We start from the raw sequence: 19,943 nt of genomic DNA on the forward strand, positions 1-19,943 counted from the left end.
CCTTAGCATCTCACTGTGGGTGCTGTACATAGATTTTAGCATTACATATGAGAATTACTAAATAGATCTAGCCAGCTTTTTTTTAAAATAGGGGCCCTCTCTGGAGGATATAGTTTTAACAGAATCCTTTTGTGACAGTTACTATCAACCAATCACATAAAAGAACCCTCTTAAGCTACACTGTAGCAACAGAGGTTTTAGAAGGATTGGCCTTTATGTTAACATCTCATGAAATTTAATGTATGCCACTGTTAAGGTCGAGAACGCCCACTGCCCGAGGGACGACTCCAAAAGACCTCTCTCATGCAAATTGCAAAGGGTTTTGTTGTTTGTTTGTTTGTTTGTTTGTTTTTTCCAGCATGCTGGGGCTCTCTGATCAAACCAGAACAGAGCAGCCCCGAGGAACTACAGCATAGGGTTTATAAAGGCAAAAACCACAAAATCGGGAGGGGGGGGATGCACGGTTGCTATACACGGTTGCTAAGATCAAAAAGAGAGTACATAGTTACTGGGGTCAACATAACCTAAGACCTAGGTGAAATTAATATCCATCATAATCTTGACAATACCAGTTACAATCGTACAATTATCATTTATGATCTTGACATTAATCCAAATTATATGTTGTAAGACATAGACAAATCACATCTTTATCATTAACCCAGGTGCAACCTTTCTATTTTCAAGCTTGAGCAATCATGCTAGGGGTTTTCTGTGCTCTGTCAAGGGTGATGTAGTGCACTGCTATTGTCTGACTATTTGAGATCATAGTTTCAGACCAGAGTCTCACGGTGGGGGGGTTGCTTTCCCAGAATGCAGTCTCAAGTGCTCCAAAATGGAGTCCCTACTGTCAAGGTGCTACTTCACCACTAGGTGGTGTCAGGACCCCAATATCTGGGTTTGCGCTCTCCTGGTGGTGCCAGAATGGCATGTTCCTGACATACAGGAAAGAGCCTTGTCTGGGAGCCCTAGAGCTGGGGCATTTACGAGGGCCTGTTTAATTAGAAAGCCTTTCTGTGTCTGTCCCCAAGACAGGGGCTCTCTTCTCACCACTTTTTGGGCTTATAGAGAGGTTTGATAATAATTAGGTGAGTGTTAAGGTCTGGCCAGTATGTGAGGCCTGGACCTGTCTCTATACATGGGATACTGTGTGAAGCTCCTTGGGGAAGACACCCCATTGCCTCCCATTACCTGACTGGCCTTGGAGGAGAGTTGGCCTGAATAGGAGGTTAGTATCAAATAGGCCGCATCTTTAAAGGGAACCTACAGGCCTGCCTGTAACATTACTGACCTAGGACATCTCCTTAACAGCGGTGGTTACTTTTGGAAGCTGGGCGGAGTAAGGACTTTTTTCAGGTTGGAGCCAACAGGGTCTGCGGTTCTGACCTGGGAGCCCCTCAGCCTCAGGGAAGTTCTGTGGTAGAGCTGACAAGGCTCTTTGGACACTGGCTTCTGTCATGACAGCTGTTTGCCCAATGTCCTGGCTTTGCACATCAAAAACCAGTACCATTTGGGGTGGATTGGCCTGGTTGATCTCCTTGATGGCAGATCACTGTGTAAAGCTGTCATTAATTGGCCTGGCACTATCTTTACATTACTTACAAATTTAAAACAACCTGTCAGAGATTTATTTGTAACCAAAAAGATATTTAGGGTTAATTTAATGGTTTTAATTTATATGAGAGCTCTTTTATCAGCCAATTAAAAACAGAGCTCTAATAGATTTTTTTTCACATAGGCACAACATGTACACTCATTTAACACATACATAACATGCATCACAAGACAGAACAATAAAGGAGTTCTTGTAGCAGCTCTTTTTAAAGTCTTCACTGCTTTTAAAATTTACCATCAATTGATTAGAATTATCTTTTGGTTTGGTAACCTGAATTAACCATATTTTTTCTCAGTTGAGACCTGTAGTCCATGGTTAAATTTAGCTTTAACTGTTCAGAGCCATCCCAAGTACTGAATACAATAGAAGTCACAGAAAAAGTGCTTTGGAGCCCAGAAGAGGAAACATTTAACACAGAACCAACAATAGCTTAATCTTCATGAGCAGTTTGGTTTAGAATTTTTCTTTCACAGAGCTCTGAAACCTCTTATTTAATCCACTGATTTTAAAATCATAAAACTCATTAATTGACAGAAGAGGCACCTGTTTACACAGTATTTTAGAACACACCTGTAGGGTTTTATAAGAATTCATCCTTTTTGGGCCTCTTGGCCTTTTTATTAAGATAACCATCATGACTGATAACAACAAAATCATTAGACTTCTGTGACTTTTGGACATTTGTATCAGTAGCAAACTCAGCTCTTCAAACAGAACCTGAAAAGAACTTCTAGAACCTGACTAGAAAACTGACAAGAAGAAAAGTATTAAAAGGAGATATTGATATTGTTTGCAAAAAAAAACAATTTTAAAATTTGGGATCAAGACAATTTTTAGATTTGTTAACATACTGATATTTTATACAAATGTTTTAAAAGCTTCATTGCTTTAACAGATTAATCTTTAATGTTATTTCACTGCACCGTTGACATTAATGTTTGAGAAAACCTTGTAAACAATATTTTAAGAATTATAATTTTATCACACACAAAATTTTTCTCTAAATATTGTTTCAAATATTTTGAGACTTTTTAACGCCTTTTGTAACTTACTTAAACCGTTAGATATTTTTGTCTTTATCTTTTCTCTCTTTTCAATCTAAAGTAATGTAGCCATTTTACCTTAGGACAAAAACCTTTTACAAACAGTTGTTTTTTTCACCAACATCTTAGACCAAAAGGACACCTAGTCAACAGCCAGCCACTTGGGACCGTCTCCGAAACAAACAGGTGTCCAGCCAGGTCCTGAGGGGAATTGCGGGCTGTTAGACTACGGCTACAGGTGCACTGGGGGGGGGGGGGGGGTTACATTCGGGAGACTTGAGTGTCCCCGCCCAGGGGCTGAGAGACAGCTGAGCTTCCTCCTCCCCTTCCCGGAAAAGGGGAAAAGGGGCGGAGTCCACACACCGCAAACCAAAGACCAGAAACAGAGGAGGGAAAAAATAAAGAAAAAAAAAGCTTGACGCGCCTCGGGCTCCGTGAGCTGGTCTCGCTTCGTCCGCACTTGCCCGCCGCCCCGCGCTGCAGTCGCGGTGCCCAGCCCGCCGCCCGGCGCTGTGGAGCCGCGGTTCCGTCTCCGCCCCCCGTGAGGAGAGTCCTCGGGCAGCTCCGCCTCAGCCTGCCGGGCAGGCTCACTAACAACGACAGGACCGAGCCGGGCTGTTCCCTTGTTTTCTGTACCCATTCGGACCGGCAGGGCCTACCCTTCCCCTCTGCCAGTTCCCGCGCCCCGTCGGGTTCCTCGGATCCGTCGGTCCGCGAGCGCCTCTCGGAGCCCCGGGGGTCGGAGGCCGAAACACCGTGTGCGAGCCCGGACACCAGCCCCCGGAACGCTGCGGAGCCCTCGGACGGACAGCGAGGCTCAGAGCCGGGAGCACACGGGCCCGGCGAATCCACAGTCGCGGAGGCGCGAGCAAAGCGGGGCGTCGCCTTCGGCACAACCCTGGCGTCTCTGCCTGCCTTTTGCGGCTACACGCATTCCGATGGGATCTCTTAGGGCCACACGGTGGCTATAGGGCGGTTGTAGGATTACCCAAGCGCACACAGATTACGCCGCGTCGTTCTCCTTGTTGTTCTAGGAGGGAACTCGACTCCTCCTTTGATCCGGGAGGACAATAAACTCTGCTTCTGAAAGCCCCCGCCTCACCCTGAGGCAGGCGTGCGGCTCGCGGGGACGGACGGCGCCCTCCCGGGTCGTCTGCGTACACCGGAGGCCCGGGAGCCCGTACATGGCGGCTGCTGGCGAGCAGTGTGCGCAGGACCTTACGTGTTTTAAAAACATCCCTCGAAATGCAGCATTTTGGCCCGTGTTAGGTTCCACAAACACCAGTTTCCCTACCCCACAAAAACGTAATCATTGTCAACCCCAAAACCTCAGCCTCTCCGCTGTGGCCCTAAACCACCTCCGCGATCGAGGGTTTCCGGGTTTCCGATGCCTGCGCCCGGGCACCGGCGTTCGTCGCTTCGGCGGTTTCTGCGGAGCAGCCGGGGACCAGGCAGATCGTTCCATTTTTAGGAGCTGCACAGAGACTACCTGACGGGGACCACGTGGCCTAACGGATAAGGCGTCTGACTTCGGATCAGAAGATTGAGGGTTCGAATCCCTTCGTGGTTAGTATACCCTTCGCTTTTCTTCCTTTCTTGTTTTGTGCACGCCTGCAAATTTAGATCCTCCTGTGTCATCGGAGGGGAAAAAAAAAACCCACTTCGTCTAACTGTTCAAAACCCTATTCTTTTCCCATTTGCCCCTTTAAAGGGAAGGAGGAGAGACTGTCCAGGCGTGGGGAGAGGCTGGAGCTGAACCCTAGAAGGCCCTCCTGTGCTCACAGCTTCGCTCCAGTTCCTCCCAGATCTTAGTGTCACTGCCTGGGTTTCAGCGTCCCAGGCTCAGACTGCCCTGTGCCACCTGACAGCGAGAATTCAGATCTGCAGGCCGGGCCCTCCCGCCCGCAGTCTGGGGTGTAACCGGCCCGGCTCCCACTCCGGCGGGTCTGGCCCGAGCGCACGAGCCACGAGGTCCGGCTGCTGCCCGCGTCCGCCCTACTGGTTTTCACTCTTCCCTTCCTTTTCATCTCGGCTTTTCTGCTTTGATCCTGCTGCCATCGCAAAGATAAATGCAGCTCAAATTCAACCCCACATGGCAGAGCGGAAAGCCCAACTGTTCCCGGGGGAACTACTCGGATTTTCCCAACATAAGCTGATCCTGTAACTCCCTTTCCTCACATCCTTTTTGCGGTGCCCGCCTGCTTAAAAGCAGGTAACGGCCAGCACCAGTGTGAGTCCGCTGACCTCGCCGGGCGGCGGTGCGGCTCAACCTGTGCCCGGCTCCGGCTCCTCGCTGCGGGAGCTCGGGTTGCTCCAAGGGTGTTCTCCCGGGGGGGGCCCGGGACACAGAGAAGACGCCCCGGGGAGAGCCCTGCCACGCCGGCGAGGTTTGAGGCCCTGCCTGGCTGTGCTTGCTGTCGACAGTGCCCACCCAGGTCCATCTCGTGCACGCGCCCAAAGCCCAGGAAGTGTGGAGGACGCTCTGCTGGGGGGGGGGGGTGTTGGGGGGGCAAGTTCTTAGCGCCGGGCGCGGACACGGGCAGCCACGCCGACGCCTACACGGCGAGCAGGTGAAGAGTCCACACAGGTGTCTGGTCTTTCCATTGCAATCCTTTCCAACTATCGTCAGCCTTCTTGCATTTCCTGTGATAACAGCAACTTATCAAATGTGTACATTAACACGCATTTTGAGAAGGAGAGAAGCAGTCCCTGACAGTCAGGGACTGATGGGGACTGATGGGGAGGCCTTGAGCTGGCCTGGTCCTCACGGCTAAGCCCTGGTCAGCTCTAAGGACGCCAGCTGGTGCCGCTATTCCGTGGGCATCGGGAAGCAAGGTAAAGAGAAGACAGTGCATCATCACGTGTGGTTCTGAGGGAACCCAAGCCCATCGTCAACCAGCACAGCTAACGAAACATCCCTCTGTCCTGGCTGAGCTGAGTGACTGCTGCTTCCTTACTGACTGCAAGTCCGGTTCTGCTCTGTCCTCTCTCCTTCTAGATTAAAAACAGCAGGAGTGAAGGAATGGCTAAGTCAACTCATGGCTCAGCAGACGTTTGGTCTCCCTCCTTGCAATAAGCCAGCAAATCAACTTGGCTCTAACACAGGTGTGTCGTGTTGTCTTTGGCAGAGTTTTTATATAACACCGCCCCTTCATCACTAAACCAAAACCCCGTATATTATCCACTTAACAAAAAAATTCCCAATTTGCTGCATTTTAACAACGCTATATTTTTGTTCTAATATGGAATGCTTTGGGTCAAATGAAAGCTTTTAACTTATTCAGTGGCTTTATTAAACTTTTTGTTTGTGACTGTTTTTATAAGATACAAACGTTAATGGTCTGATGGTCTCATATTTTGATGCAATGTTGTCATAATAATAATTATTCTCATAATAACCATCAGATTACTCCCTCAGTATACATCTGTGATGTCAGAGACACTTGAGACTGTACAGAATGTCTGTTGTGCTCCTACAGTCTGGAAATATTTGTACCTGTCCTCTTTCCCTGGACTGAAGTCATCACAGTCAATATTGCTGAGTTAAAGAGTAAGTTAAGTAAGTGATTACTTTTCATATAAATGATCGCAGGTCCAGAAAAGATTTATTATTTAGTCACTACTCTCTAGCAAACAATAAACTTTTTAAACTAATTTCCATGATAAAACGACTGACTTATTGTGTGTAGTGTACACAGTTTACTAATAACATGAACACTGATAGTACAGCACTGATAATGTGAAATGATTTTCTCTTGTTTCCTTGGTGTGTCTTTAGCACCTGAAACTGCCTCTAGATGACAGAACAGGGTGCTCTCTGCTATGGAGCAAAGCAAGCCCTGGAGGGCTCTCGACTTCCACTCTGAATCATCAGAGTTTTTATTTCCAAGATGAATGAGAGAAAAGTGTGTAAAACATTTTTGATCCATTTTATATTCCAAAGGTAGAATTGGAAACCAGATAGTGCCTCCAAGTGCACACCTCTTAGCGTTTAGTCCCCACGAGGATTTGGGAGCTCTGCATGGATATGAAAAGCATGTCAGGGAAGTTTCCTATCAAAAGCCACAATCCCAGTGCAGGGTTCGAACCTGCTGGAAAGCTTCATTGTCTTAAGTACTTGGTCTAAAACCGAGTTCCCAGAAACCTGAATAAGGAAAGGTTGATTATGTGAGGTTTGAGATTGTTTTAACAATTGCTCTGTCTGGCGGCTACTTCAGTTTCCCCATCTCTAAAATAGTTAGTAAGGGGGAGAAATTTTAAACATGAACATCTTTACGGCGCCTGCAGATTTTCTAACTGTCTGGCTAGAGAGTCCCTTGCCGTAGTTTACCGCAGAGTGCAGTTAGGCGATCGGTGAGGTTTTGGGGAGGATTGGTGGACGGCAGGAGATGATTCGCATAGGCAGGAATCAACAGAGCCTGGAATGCTTGGAGAGGATTCTCAATTTAAATGTATTTACCTAAAATACAAGGAAGGGAGCCCTGCTTTCCGTTTGCGGTTCACGGTCAAGGGGCGGGGGTGCACGCGGTGTGGGTTTTGCTAGAAGGGAGCAGAGACCCGCCTGGAAGAAGGAGCAGCGTGCGCAGTAGCAGAGCGGGTGGAGCCGCGCTCGGAGGACGCTGCAGTGCGGCGGTGCAAGATGTTAAGTGGGAGAGCCCCGCGCCTGCAACGTGCGTGAGGTTTAAAAGCTGGAGAGGATTGGGCGAAAACTGCGGAGCCTGAGGAAGGAGGCACCTGAGAACCACCAAAGAAGAGAGGGACTCCGAACACGGAGTTCCGGGACGGGAAGGGGTAGCAGGAGTTTATAAAATGGGCATACACCCGTGCGTGTAATTCCATTTTTTTTTCTGGTGTGTGGTGAGGTTTGCGCTTGCTCAAAGGGAGCTAAAACCTCACCTCCCCGGTAAGGGATGTTGAGACGACGAGGATGGGATTCGAACCCACGCGTGCAGAGCACAATGGATTAGCAGTCCATCGCCTTAACCACTCGGCCACCTCGTCGCTGTTGTGCAACTAGGCGAAAAATGCCATATTTAAAAGTAGTCCCGCTTTGCCGATTCCATTTCTTTCGTGATCTTCTTACTTAAAAATAAAAAAAATAAAGAGGAGACTGAGAAATGGGGATGGCCCTGACAAAAGACAACAAAATACAATTCTGAAGGGGAAAATGAGAGAACTGAACAAAGAAGAATGGAGTTAATTACTGTGCCACCTGAGAGGTTTCTATTTTCTTTTGTTTATTCCATATACGGAAAAGTGACAAAAAGAACCATAGGAAACCTTGAAGGTCTCGTTAAAGAGCTGTTTAGAAGGAGGCATGAACAGAAGGAAGCTAACGCTGCAAAAGCAGTGGTACCTCAAATGCATTGATAGAAGAGGATGCTTGATATGTTTGCGGTTTGCACAACGACCTTGTTTTATTATCTGTGTTTACGTAGGCTTATGAAATGTTGGGCCGTTGATGTTTGGTTGGTTGGTTGGTTGTCTCATTTCATTACAATGAGGGAGGTCAAGATGGTGCCGATGTTCTGTGAGGTTGTTCATGGCCAACAGAAGAGCCTCAGGGCCCTGAACAAAGTGCTAAGACTGTTCCTGAGGACGCCCAGGCCCTGTGAAGAGACTTGCGACATTTCTGGGTGCCAAGGTCTACATTTCTCTTTCTCACATGCACCAATAGCATTTTTTAAAAAAAATATGTGTTTCTGTGTGTGTTTTGACATAATATGACTTAAAAATAAAGTAGAAATGAGGGTGAAGTAAAAATGAACATGAAATTTGGAATATCACCAGGATTCAAGGCAACCATGATTAAATAAATATCAAATGGATGAAGTGCCAAATCTGAATCAAAACATCCCGAACTAAAACAGGTAAAATAGCATTGCATTTTCTAAATCCTGAATGAACAATGAATTCTAAAATGTCTCTGGGGGGATGAAAATTGGCCTTCATGGTATTGAGATTAGGAATTATAAATCATTATAAACAAATCCAAGGCCTAAAGGTCTATGGATTCCTTCATCACTCAATTCTTATTGGGCATCTCACATGTGCCAGCTGTTGTTGTAAATGCAGGTATATAAGACATACACAAAATTGCCTGCCCTCGTGAGACTTAACCAGGTAGAAACAGGCAGGAAGCAATTTTAAAATGAGAATGTATACCGTGTCAGAAAGTGCTAAATGTCTTGGAGAGGTGACAACTTGCAGAGGGTGCTGAGGGAAAGACGACCTCCGCTGTTCTCGCTCAATGCTGCACACTTGGATCCATCAGGAACTTCTGGGAAGTATTCCTGTCAGGGCACTATCCACAGAGATTCTGATTCATTTGAACTAGAAGAAGATTCACTTGACAGCCAAGCTCTTCAACACTGGCTTACTTATAAAGCAAGATCCGTAAAGGACCTTTTTTTAAAAGCTGAGGCCGAGAGCTAGTTTTCCTGATGAAAAGACAGAAGGCGCAGCTTTCAGCTAAGCGAAAGAAGCCTTGTACGAAGCACCGGTCCCAGCAGCAGGTCAGGGCCAGGCAGGGAACACCTGCCCTTGGCATCCCAGGTGTGTAAACCCAGTGTGCTAGGCACACTTCTTTTGTGATACCCTCCCTTTGAGTGTGGGCCCGACCGGCGGCTTGTTGGTAACGTATGGAGTACAGAAAATGCGCTAGGCTGGCACTTCCAGTGATTAGATCAGATAAGTTGTGGCTTCCTGCTCACCATCAGGTCTGAACTTCGCCTCCTCAGTCTACACACCTGGATGAAGCGGCACTGGTGTGGTCTCCCTGGTCTCCCTGGCCAGGAATGAACGAAGCAAACCCTGTCAATAACCCTGTGAGTTTGGATGGGGCTCCTTCCCCAGGTGAGCCTGAAGATGAGTACAGCCCAGCCAACAGTCAACACCCCAAACACTGACCGTGAAACACACTGACGCAGAGGACTCAGCTGAGCTAGCTGTGCCCAGGTTCCTGACGCACAAAAACTGTGAGATGCAAACGTCTGTGGTTCTATGCTGCCAGTGGTAGGACAACTATGCAACAACAGGGAACTAACACCCTTAGGAGGCTTGATGACCCTGAAAACAGCGGATCCTATACTGGGGGGAAATACAATTAAGGCAAAACTATAACAAGCCTACTGGATCTGAGCTCAGATGCTAATCTTACACCACACAGCCCTTACATAGGAATCTCTGTGTCTCTCTACTGAAAAGATTCATGTGTAAGCTCCATCCAGATCTTGCATTATCTTTGAAATGAGACATGACTGAGATTAAAGAGATTAACAGATACCTGCTATTTATTAATAGAAGTTGTAGTGGGCTGAATAATGACCCCTACAATAGGATATCCCAAGAGCCTCTGAACGTCACCTTAGTAGTAAAAAGGACATTGCAGTTTTCAGTGAGGATTTTGAGATGGGGAATGCTGGATTGTTTGAGTAGGCCCAACGCAATCACAAGGGTTCTTCCAAGTAGGAAGCAGATCAATAGTAGAAAATGTGACTACAGAAGCAAGGGGTGAAACAAGGAAGAAGCAAGTAGAATCTGAGACAGGTGAGGAAATGGATTCTTTCCGGAAGTCCCCGGAAGGTACATAGCACTGCTAATACCTTGATTTTCCACTGATCTCTAGCACTGTAAGGAAACAAATTTATGTTGTCTTAAGCCACTATATTCGGAATCATTGTCACAGCAACAGCAAGAGGAAACAAATGCAGGGGAGACTAAGACACCACTACCAGCCAAGTAAGCAGGAGGAAGTTCACAGGACTTTTTCTAGAACAATTATTAGAAGACGGAGCGGTTTTTGGGGCTCTTCTTTTGCTGCGATGGAGAGCACTGGAAGACGTTCTGAACAGTCAGCTGAAGGGGTTTAGATCCCTCCAGGAGCTGGACTCCTGGAATTCCAGGGTGCAAACCTTTATGCCACAGGCCCTTTGAATAACAAACCTCCAGGGGAAGACTTGTATGCTGTTGCATGGGACCAATTACTCTTTAAAATGTCTCGGGCATATATTCAGTCTAAAAATCTTTACCAGAGCTTCTCTTGCATGGAGACGACAGAGGCTCTCAGGTGACCTTGACATCTGGTGTCTAACTCTGTGGTTGGCATTTTCATGTCTGCATCCAGAGTTAACAGAGCATTTGGAGTGTGCTCCAGAGAAAAACAGATCTGCAGGCAGAGACTCTGCCACATAAACCCTTAGTTAGCCTCGCACGTAATTAGCTTACAGGAAACTGGCTTTGGGCACTCACAAAGCAAACGTTGGGCATCAAGAGGAGATGTCGTGGGGGACACGAGCATGATGGGGAGATGGCAACAGCAGCCACAGGAAAGCAAGAGGAAGCAGCTGGATGTTGTCCCAGGGGAGAGGAAGTGTACGTGGAGGGAGGGTCCACACCCACGAGTGCACTGACTCCAGAACTGAGCAGACCCACTGAGATTGGCAGTGCCAGCCACTGCATCGCGGGGCCCTGGAGGAGGGGTCACTCCTGAAAGATGGAAAGATATCCTGAAAGATATTGTTCTCAGAGCAGTCTCCCAAAAAACATGAGGAACACATTAGCAAAGGAGTTTGGATGGAGCACGTACAGGGTGCAGCCAGGGGCACCTCTGGGATGTGCACAGACGCCTTTCCAAATTCTCAGGACGGTGTCAGAGGCCAATGGAAAGCTGACAGGAAGGAACTGAGTGTAGCCAGTGTAGGAAGGAACTGAGATTCGGGGCCTGAAAACAAGTTCTTGATCACCAGGGCTCAGGTTCTAATTTATAAGAATCTGAGGAAGCCTAGGCCTAGAGGCGAAAAAAAAAAAAAAAGCTATCAGGGAAAGTAGCAGAAGACGCGCGGTGCTGCCTTCTCCAGGTAGAGTTTCTGTGTCAATTTTGGGGGCCTGGCTGACCATGCTTGCACCCAGGTGTGTGCCATTTGAGGAGGAAAAATCAAGATGAAGCTGGGGTCCCAGAGAGATGTACACTCAGATTCCTTCTTTCAGAGGTTAGCACGTCGACCGTTCAGAGCGCGGGGGCGCGTGTGAGGAGCTTCCAATGGCAGCTCCTAAGGATGGTCTTGCCTCAGGCCAAGACATCTTAAGAGGCTGCTACGAAGAAATAAACCATTCATAGGGCAGGCGAGCTTCTCGCAAACCGGTAAGCACCATGAACACACAAGTAACTTAGGATCTGACTAGCTGTAGAAACCCACAGGACATTAGGTGGCAAAAGAAAACGAAGACTCTGTGGAGACAAAGGTGACATGCACAGGGTCATCTCCAGAAGCCAAGAAGGGCAGTAAGTAAGGAAGGAGCTGCTGTCCTTGTCTCCAGGGACAAAGCCAGCACAGGATGATCATACACCAAAATCAGGAGAGGTCCCACCGAGATTTGAACTCGGATCGCTGGATTCAAAGTCCAGAGTGCTAACCATTACACCATGGGGCCGCTACTTAGCAACGCGGGATTGAAGATATTACTCTAGGAAGATAACTCAAAATAGTCATAGGAAAACACTAAATGATAATTATTTTGGTGCAATTTTAAATCCATGCAGATTTTTAATAAAATACATTTCCATGAACATTTATAAGACAGTGGTATCACTATTTTGTGGACTACTGAAAGACGCATCCCTAACAAAACGTAAGAACCTAATGTAGCCTAATTTTCCAGGATCTGGACCACACGGACATCAGCAAAAAAGGAGGGGGCATGAGAGATCGGAAGTGGAACTCCAAGTAAAAGAGCAGAGACAGCTGTTCTCAGAGCAGCAGATGTAGACGGGGACTGGGTGTTCCTTCAGGTGCCCCTGTTATCTCCAGTCTCTGGAAGACAGAACTGCAATTTGAAATGGAGGAGGCAGCACTAAAATTCCAACAGGTCCCACCGAGATTTGAACTCGGATCGCTGGATTCAAAGTCCAGAGTGCTAACCATTACACCATGGGACCAAATATAACAATCCCCTATGGCAAGATTTTGATGCACTGTCACATTAGCCTACACCATATTCCTCGACTCCAAAGAAACAAAACTGCGGCTGCCTACAGAAAACTGGAACACACACAGAGGGTTTCAGGGCCGGTGTTTGCTAATTGTTAACCTGGACCGTAAATCATAAACACAAACATTTGTCTACCAACGAGTTTGCATTATTTGTCGGCAGTTAGAAAGCTCTTAGGGCAATTATGCATGTGTCAAACGTAAAAAGGAAAAACAATCTATGAGAATTCAGGAATTTATTGGTAGTTTTAGGGTCAGAAAGAAAACTTTTTCCTGATTATTTCTATTTTCCTCACTTTCTTGTTTGCATTTCTTAATGGATCAATTACTAATATAAAAATAATTTGTGTTATATTTATTCTACTCTTATTAATATTGCATACACAGTATGTGTCAGGAAGAGTTTTAGGTAGCGCAACTGTTTTGTTTTGTTTTGTTTTGTTTTGTTTTCCCCCCCAATAAGATTTAGCCAACATCTAAAAACAGCTTCAAAAATTCCCTAGCTGATATTTCCTGTCTGCAATTCTGGCCTCCGAAAGAGGGATAATAAGAAACTCCAAAAAGGAAGAAAGACTAGAAATTTCTGTTTGACGTCTTGCATCCAATATGCTCACAAGTGGGAAAGTGATGCATTGGACATAAACATTTGGGGAGAATATCAAGCAGACATTAAAGGCAAGCGAGATTTTGTAAAGCAGACATGAGCTGGACTTCAGAAGCCACAAATGAGGTAGATTATGAATAGGGAGACAGCAATTCAAGATTTAAGTGCAAAACCGCTTGAGCGTTGTGCTGGCATCTTTGTAATGGAGTTTCCAGGTAGTTTCCTAAAAAGACACTGAAAGAATTTTGTCTAAGTCCTGTTACACGCCAAAAACGCACAATTTAGGATGACTGAGGCGTATCTCGTATTGCTTTCCATGGGATTACACGTGATACACCGGCTAGCGCGGGCAAAGAAAATCTACGTAGTCGGCAGGATTCGAACCTGCGCGGGGAAACCCCAATGGATTTCAAGTCCATCGCCTTAACCACTCGGCCACGACTACGTGCGTGTCAGGGTGCTCTGGATAGATTCCCATGAGGAATAGTACCTCTCCGGCTGCACCTGGTTTAAAACTGGTCCTCCCGACGACACAACAACGCCTTCAGAGCGTCTATCGTCGTGACAGAAAGCTCGCGATGTCGGTTAGGGGAGGTATTGCTGACCGCAACAACTGCCCCACGCACGAGGTACTAAAAGGCGTCGCGAACGCAGCACGCCCCAGAAATAATCAAAATATTTATCACTGGGGAGGATAGAAGTGGGTGCTCCTAGAAAATTATCTTGAGGATTATGACACAGTCCAGGCTGGCGCACAAAGCTGTTTGAAATGATTAGCATTACTCAACCTGGCCATCCTCCAAAAAGAGTCTGAGCGTGTATCAAAATGCAGATAGCAGAGGATGGTTTCGATCCATCGACCTCTGGGTTATGGGCCCAGCACGCTTCCGCTGCGCCACTCTGCTTCGTGGAACGCACGTTCTTCAAATACCTATTCCAGAAGGTAATGGCAGGCTTTTCCCTGATTCTGAACGTTGCTTTCCGATGGCAGACTTTGAGAACAGAAAGAGCACATGAAAAATCTGTACGTGCCTGCGCTCCTCCACCTACTATGGATTCTGAAGCCTCCCGCAAAAACGTCCACTGAGCTCCTCCTGCGGAATTAAGTCCCACCTTGTAGCACAATAAAATGCATGCTAATTGCCGCGATTGATAATAAGAGAAACAGCGAATTGTACGACCAGATTTGAGGTGAGGAGGAAAAAAAAGAGCTTTAAGTTGCATTGGCCGGGAATCGAACCCGGGCCTCCCGCGTGGCAGGCGAGAATTCTACCACTGAACCACCAATGCCTCACGGAAAAAGGGCTCCTATTTATGTATATATAAAGTCACATTTTCACTGCTCTTACTGGTACACAGTGCAAATATATGTTTTCATTTTGAGATTCCTCTAAATCCAATTAAAGAAAAGCATACTTAAATATTCTAAAAAAAAAAAAGCCAGAAGCTTAAAATGTGCGATATGACCCATGGAGACTTATCAAGATGAAAAATGCCTACAAACAGCCAACATACGAAAATATCTCTCTGTACCTCTTCCAATTTAAATCTTTACTGAAAACAAATTCTGAAAAATCTCTCACTTAAGATGCAAGCCAGTTCAACTAATGTACCAAGTTAAAGCGCTCGCTGCAACTCTGAAACACCAAGTTACATCATTTGGGGGGGGGGAACAACAATAAAACACCCTATGTGATCGAGACGTGGCGACCCCGCTTCGGTCCAGGAGCGTGCGCCACCGGAAGCGGAAGTGACGTAACAACGATCCACCAGCAGCCTCGGCGGAGCCCCACTCAGCGCGCGTCGTCCTCCCCGGCTGAGGTCGTTGGCGCTTTGCAACCGCAGGGCAAAACGGGGCCTGGAAATGCACAGGAGAGGTGGTCCCTGCTTCAGCTGACTTGGAGGAAAAGCCAGCGGCCACAGTGGAAGGCTCCGCTAAAATTCCTGAATTGGTGTTTCAGGAACCTCATGGACCGCCTGGACAGAAACACAGGGACACCAAGAGGTGTGAGCGCTGTCTCGCCCCGCTCTCTCTCACTTCTGAGGAACTGCAGTGCCGAGTAGCAGAGGATTTATTTTACTTGGCAACTCTGATTATGAGGCTTTGAAGGGCAAGAAAGGCAGGAAGCTGCAATAGCAAATCAAGACACTCTGTTTTCCTTAACAGAAGAATTTAGGCCATCTACAAGCTTTCTGGAAAACCTAGCCACAGAAGGATACAGTCTGGGAAAGATAAAAGCTTGGTCAAGGTCCGGGATCTTAGTTTTTCTTTACTCAAGAAAATGGAATTTAGAGTAGCTGATCCACTCTGCTCAGGGGGCTACAAATAAAAGTAAATTCAAATGGTTCCTAGTAAAGTCTTCAAAACATAGTGTAAAAGCACTGGGTAAATTGTAGCCACTGCTAATCTATGTAACTTTTTAGTGCAACGTTAGCAGTCAGATATTTTGCCTCATTTCTAAATAAGAAATCTTCAGGATAACGCCCAGAGCAGCTTCTCAGCTCAGTTGTTCTGAATTGATGGGATGGCGTGGGCGATTCTAGCAGATTCCCAAAGACTCTGTGTGTGCTATCTACTCAATGTGCCCTCTGCTTCAAGTTTTCGTCGCCATTTGTCAAATGCTGGCTCCCCTAAATGTCACCAAAACCTCCCTGAAAGAACAAAAGCTGCGTTTATTGGTAAACTTGGTAGCGTCTCAGCGGCGGAAAGCCCTTGTGGGACATAGTTAGGGCTGGATAGGGATCATGATGTTTCACAAGTGGTGGTCACACCGGAGAGGCTTTTGAGATGAAATGTTATCTATTGCCGTACTAAAAAAAAAATTAAAATGCCCCAATCGTAATGGTTTAAAACAACGAACTTTCTTCAGAACCAGAAGACAGACGTCTTCCTGTTACGTTGTGGCTTCGCCAGCCAACTAATACCATTTGGAGAAGGTTAGGCCTGGAACAAGAAAATTACTCTGCAATACCGAAACACAACGCAGCACCTAACTTTACATCGTTTAGAAACGTGGTAAAGTCGAAACGCCTGCTTGAATATTTGTCCCACTTTCGCATTTGGGGAGAAAACTTCATTAATTTCTTATAAGCCCAAAAACAAGACGAAAGAATGTCCCAGATGGAGCACACAGATACAGTGGCCTAAGGAACATGGAAATATTGTAACGCAGTGCCCTCTTAGCTAACTAGGCTGAGCTCCCACAGCACAGGGTCATCTGCGAGAAACGAAAGATGGACGCCATTGCCCCCAGTCGACGGGCCTGGCTACCGCGCCGAAGGCATTCAGCAACGGCAGGGTCTCGTCTGCGCCTGCGTGCGCCCTACCGCCAACGCCGAACGCCTCCCCCAGGGCACCCGGTGCGCAGCCGCAGAACACAACCCTCACGGCGCATGCTCCAGAAGCCCGCGCCACTGAGGCTGGGGTGGGTTTGGACGGTCGGCTGGGGGCGGCTCAGCGTGTTGGATCCCGGCTGACAGAAGAGCAGCCACCGTGCGGAAAGTGGCGCTGTGTTTCGGCGGAGCCCTGAGAGTCCACGTCGGAATCGGGCCGCGAAGCTCGGACACCCGCGTGCGAGCGCGGAAAGCAGGCCGGCGCCTCGCCGCGCCGACACGCGCGTTCGCCCGCTTCGCCCTGCTCCTGTTCCAAGCAGCCGGGGACAGGATAAGGTGTGCGCTTAAAAACCCAGTAGTATCCAGACATCACCGCATAACCCGAACTACATACAGTTATGATTTGCCCCTCAAAAATAATGTTCATCTTCGAAGCCGAGCGGCGTCCGAGGGACCTTGAGGAGCCGAGCAGGAAGCGATCCACGCGCCTGGCCAGAGGGGAGACGGGCTTCACTGGGGCCCAGGGAAGGAGCTGACGGCCAGGCCGGCTGCAGGCTCGGGGAAGAACCGAGGGCTGCCGGCGGGTAAATGAAGGCGGAAGAAGCAGACCCCAGGGTCTTTGGGAGGGCACACGCAGCCTGGCCGCTTTCCGATCTCAAGCTGAGATCCTTAACCTGAGTTAAGGATTCCTCCGACTCCAAGCCCCTCTTGGTTTTCCTTTCCTCCCATGGCAAAACACTAGTAGCCATGACCCCGACGTGATTCGAACACGCAGCCTTCTGATCTGGAGTCAGACGCGCTACCGTTGCGCCACGAGGTCACGCCGAGCCGCTGTTTCTCTTTACACCAAGGGTTTTAAGTCCTTCGCTCACTTCCCACCTTCCTAAGCTTTTTGATGTATCGATTACTACTTGGTTTGATCCGTTCTCTCCCTACAGACACAGCTTCACCAAGGTTGAGAAAAATCTAGGGTTGACCAGAAGACATACAAACCGCGAAGCCCGAGGGACGGCGGAAAAACTCCATTGCTTCTCATTGTTCAGTGTCTCCACCTGTGGATGTCTTCCTGCTTGGGGGAAACTCGTGTGCATAGTGGCTTTAATCCGCCATGGAATAGGGACAAGACAGCTGCGCCCTGTGCCGTACTACTCTCCCTGTCCTGAAGGAGACCCCAGCCCGCACTGCCCCCTTGCCTCCTCGGCCCTCGGTCTGCCTGGCGGGAGTGGCTGCTTTTGCAGGAACTCCTCACTGTAGGTCAGAATCTGCGGGCCTTGTGGTCTTCCACAACGATCACCCGTCGTAAGCCGCCGACACTCAGCCCTTACTGTTTTCTTTTGGCCCTGTAGGCTCTCCTCCGGCAGTCCGGCGGATCCCCAAAAAGTGCAGCAGCGGGTACCGTGCAGGTGCAAGCTGTAGGCCGCCCCCGGACCTCCGGGGTCGTGCTCCGGCCTGGAGCCCTGCCGCTGTGCTCGCTCACGACCACAAACCTTGCTTTCAGGACCGTGCGTGACGCGGTTTGCTAGCGCTGCCCTCACAGATCCCTTAGCCTGGGGCGTGTGAACAGCAGAAACGTGTTTTCTCCCAATTCCGGGGACCGCAAGCCCGGGGTCCAGGCGTCGGCCGCACCGGTTTCCTCCTTAGCCCACTAGGCTCGCCGGCGACCGCTTCCCGCTCGGTCTCCACGCGCTCTTCCTCTGTAGGTCTGTGCCCGGGTCCCTTAGGAGAACACGAGGGGTTAGGGCCCACACTTACGCTCCCAGTTTACCAGAAAACCTCTTCAAGGGCCCTCTTCCCAGATACGATCGCTTTGTGGCGCCTTGGAAGTTTGGCCGAGGGCTGTGGGGAGGGGTGGCTCCAGGCAGCTCACCCGGGCAGGGACGCCGGGGCGCGGTAAATCGGGCTCGCAGCTGCTTTTCCAGCTCCCGGCTCGGGGTTGGGCTTTCTGGGAGCGCGCACCCCGTGCTTTCCAGGTCACAGATTGTGTTGCTGTTAACCTCTCTCCGCAACTTTTAGCTCCATTTGCATTTGTGCCTTAGTAGGACTTAGGGAGTTCGCCCACGTCCTCGTCAATTCTCGGGCTTCAGCTTGGCTGGCCAGCAGCGGTTCTATTTTCACCTTTCCTCCTTCGGCTGCCAGCTCCAGCATCTTTTCCTCGACGTGGCCTTTCTCCCCGATCGCCATCAAAAGACAGAGCGCTCTGTGATTGGTTACTGAAGCCCCGTTTTACTGCCCCTGCTGCTTGTCCGGTTAAAACCTCACAGGCGTTCTGACTGTTAGACTGCTTTCTCCATCTAAACCAAGGTTTTTGAGGGGAGGGACTGGCATACTCCTGGCTTAGGATAATTTCACCGATTTAGTCACAACGCTTGGAGAAGGGCAGTTTATTTCTCATGCACATATTTGCAAGCTGGTTACCAGGAGACCACGTGGCCTAATGGATAAGGCGTCTGACTTCGGATCAGAAGATTGAGGGTTCGAATCCCTTCGTGGTTGCTTATTGGCTGATTTATTCCTCCAAACTACCCCAGAAGGTCTGCAGGAACTCCTGCCTTTCGCCTTAACTCCACTTTTCCTCCACACCCTTGGTCTTTGCTTTGTACTTCCTGTTCTATCCTGCAGATATCTGTTTATCTCTTTGCCAACAGTACCACCAACCAAATATTCCATTTTCTCGGTAGATGCTACTCAGAATTTAGTCCTCAGGCCAGCACCTGGGGAACTCCTTGAACTGCATGTTTCTACGGCCTATATATCTCCCTTCCCTGTCTCCCCATCTTGGGACCTGCTGAGTTAGAATGTTGGCACCAGAGAGGTTGGGGTTTGGGTTTTAGCCAATTATGCATGTGATGCCCCTTCACGCTCCAGTATGAAAGTCTATAGAATTTACAGACTTCATAGTCTCCAAGCTCTTCCCATCCATTGCAAACACCACAGAGCCTTTACAAGGCCACCTTGTTTGAGTTCTAAGGTTGCTAAAGGGGGATAATGGTGAAGCTGCCAAGGGAGCTCTTGGGAGTGTAGGATTTGGGGAGGAGGGACCAGGCTCTAGAACAGCTGCAAAGAGCTCACCCACCCCAGAATGCTCTAAGGGGGTTTATCTTGCAACATTGTCAAAGGGGCCTAGACCACCACAAACAACAAACTAATTTGAGGCAGATTTCTGATCCTACAATGGATGAAGATGTAGTAAACTGGGAGGGCCCTCCACTTGATGTTTTTCTACAGCCTGGACACTCCCCTAAGCTTGCTATGAAAGCCCCAGCAAAGAAAAGCAGTATTTTTAGGGAACTGCTTTTATTTTTTATTTTTTAGGGAACTTTTAACTGTAACAAAAGCTTTCTGGACAGCTCTCACTTAAG

At 48.3% G+C, this 19,943-nt stretch overlaps 1 long non-coding RNA gene and 9 other non-coding genes across 10 annotated transcripts; 3 read left to right on the forward strand and 7 right to left on the reverse strand.

Annotated features, from left to right (window-relative positions):
- The first annotated feature begins 1,423 nt into the window (after positions 1-1,423).
- On the forward strand, positions 1,424-6,309 carry LOC138849829 (uncharacterized). The gene is made up of 2 exons (XR_011389043.2): positions 1,424-4,224; positions 5,657-6,309. It is a non-coding gene; the product is annotated as an uncharacterized LOC138849829 (long non-coding RNA).
- TRNAR-UCG (transfer RNA arginine (anticodon UCG)) lies at positions 4,156-4,228 on the forward strand. Its single transcript has one exon. It is a non-coding gene; the product is annotated as a tRNA-Arg (tRNA).
- Positions 6,310-7,577: 1,268 nt separating the features above from the next.
- TRNAS-GCU (transfer RNA serine (anticodon GCU)) lies at positions 7,578-7,659 on the reverse strand. The gene has a single exon. It is a non-coding gene; the product is annotated as a tRNA-Ser (tRNA).
- Positions 7,660-12,018: 4,359 nt separating this feature from the next.
- Positions 12,019-12,090, reverse strand: TRNAQ-UUG (transfer RNA glutamine (anticodon UUG)). Its single transcript has one exon. It is a non-coding gene; the product is annotated as a tRNA-Gln (tRNA).
- Positions 12,091-12,523: 433 nt separating this feature from the next.
- TRNAQ-UUG (transfer RNA glutamine (anticodon UUG)) lies at positions 12,524-12,595 on the reverse strand. The gene has a single exon. It is a non-coding gene; the product is annotated as a tRNA-Gln (tRNA).
- Positions 12,596-13,614: 1,019 nt separating this feature from the next.
- TRNAS-UGA (transfer RNA serine (anticodon UGA)) lies at positions 13,615-13,696 on the reverse strand. The gene has a single exon. It is a non-coding gene; the product is annotated as a tRNA-Ser (tRNA).
- Positions 13,697-14,084: 388 nt separating this feature from the next.
- Positions 14,085-14,156, reverse strand: TRNAM-CAU (transfer RNA methionine (anticodon CAU)). Its single transcript has one exon. It is a non-coding gene; the product is annotated as a tRNA-Met (tRNA).
- Positions 14,157-14,470: 314 nt separating this feature from the next.
- Positions 14,471-14,541, reverse strand: TRNAG-GCC (transfer RNA glycine (anticodon GCC)). The gene has a single exon. It is a non-coding gene; the product is annotated as a tRNA-Gly (tRNA).
- A 2,791-nt stretch (positions 14,542-17,332) lies between these two features.
- Positions 17,333-17,404, reverse strand: TRNAW-CCA (transfer RNA tryptophan (anticodon CCA)). Its single transcript has one exon. It is a non-coding gene; the product is annotated as a tRNA-Trp (tRNA).
- Positions 17,405-19,004: 1,600 nt separating this feature from the next.
- On the forward strand, positions 19,005-19,077 carry TRNAR-UCG (transfer RNA arginine (anticodon UCG)). The gene has a single exon. It is a non-coding gene; the product is annotated as a tRNA-Arg (tRNA).
- Positions 19,078-19,943: the final 866 nt, after the last annotated feature.

The sequence above is a fragment of the Oryctolagus cuniculus genome, chromosome 5 (genome assembly GCF_051225735.1).
Source record: "Oryctolagus cuniculus isolate XC-2025 breed Fujian yellow rabbit chromosome 5, ASM5122573v1, whole genome shotgun sequence".
In the NCBI taxonomy this organism is placed as follows: Eukaryota; Metazoa; Chordata; class Mammalia; order Lagomorpha; family Leporidae; genus Oryctolagus; species Oryctolagus cuniculus.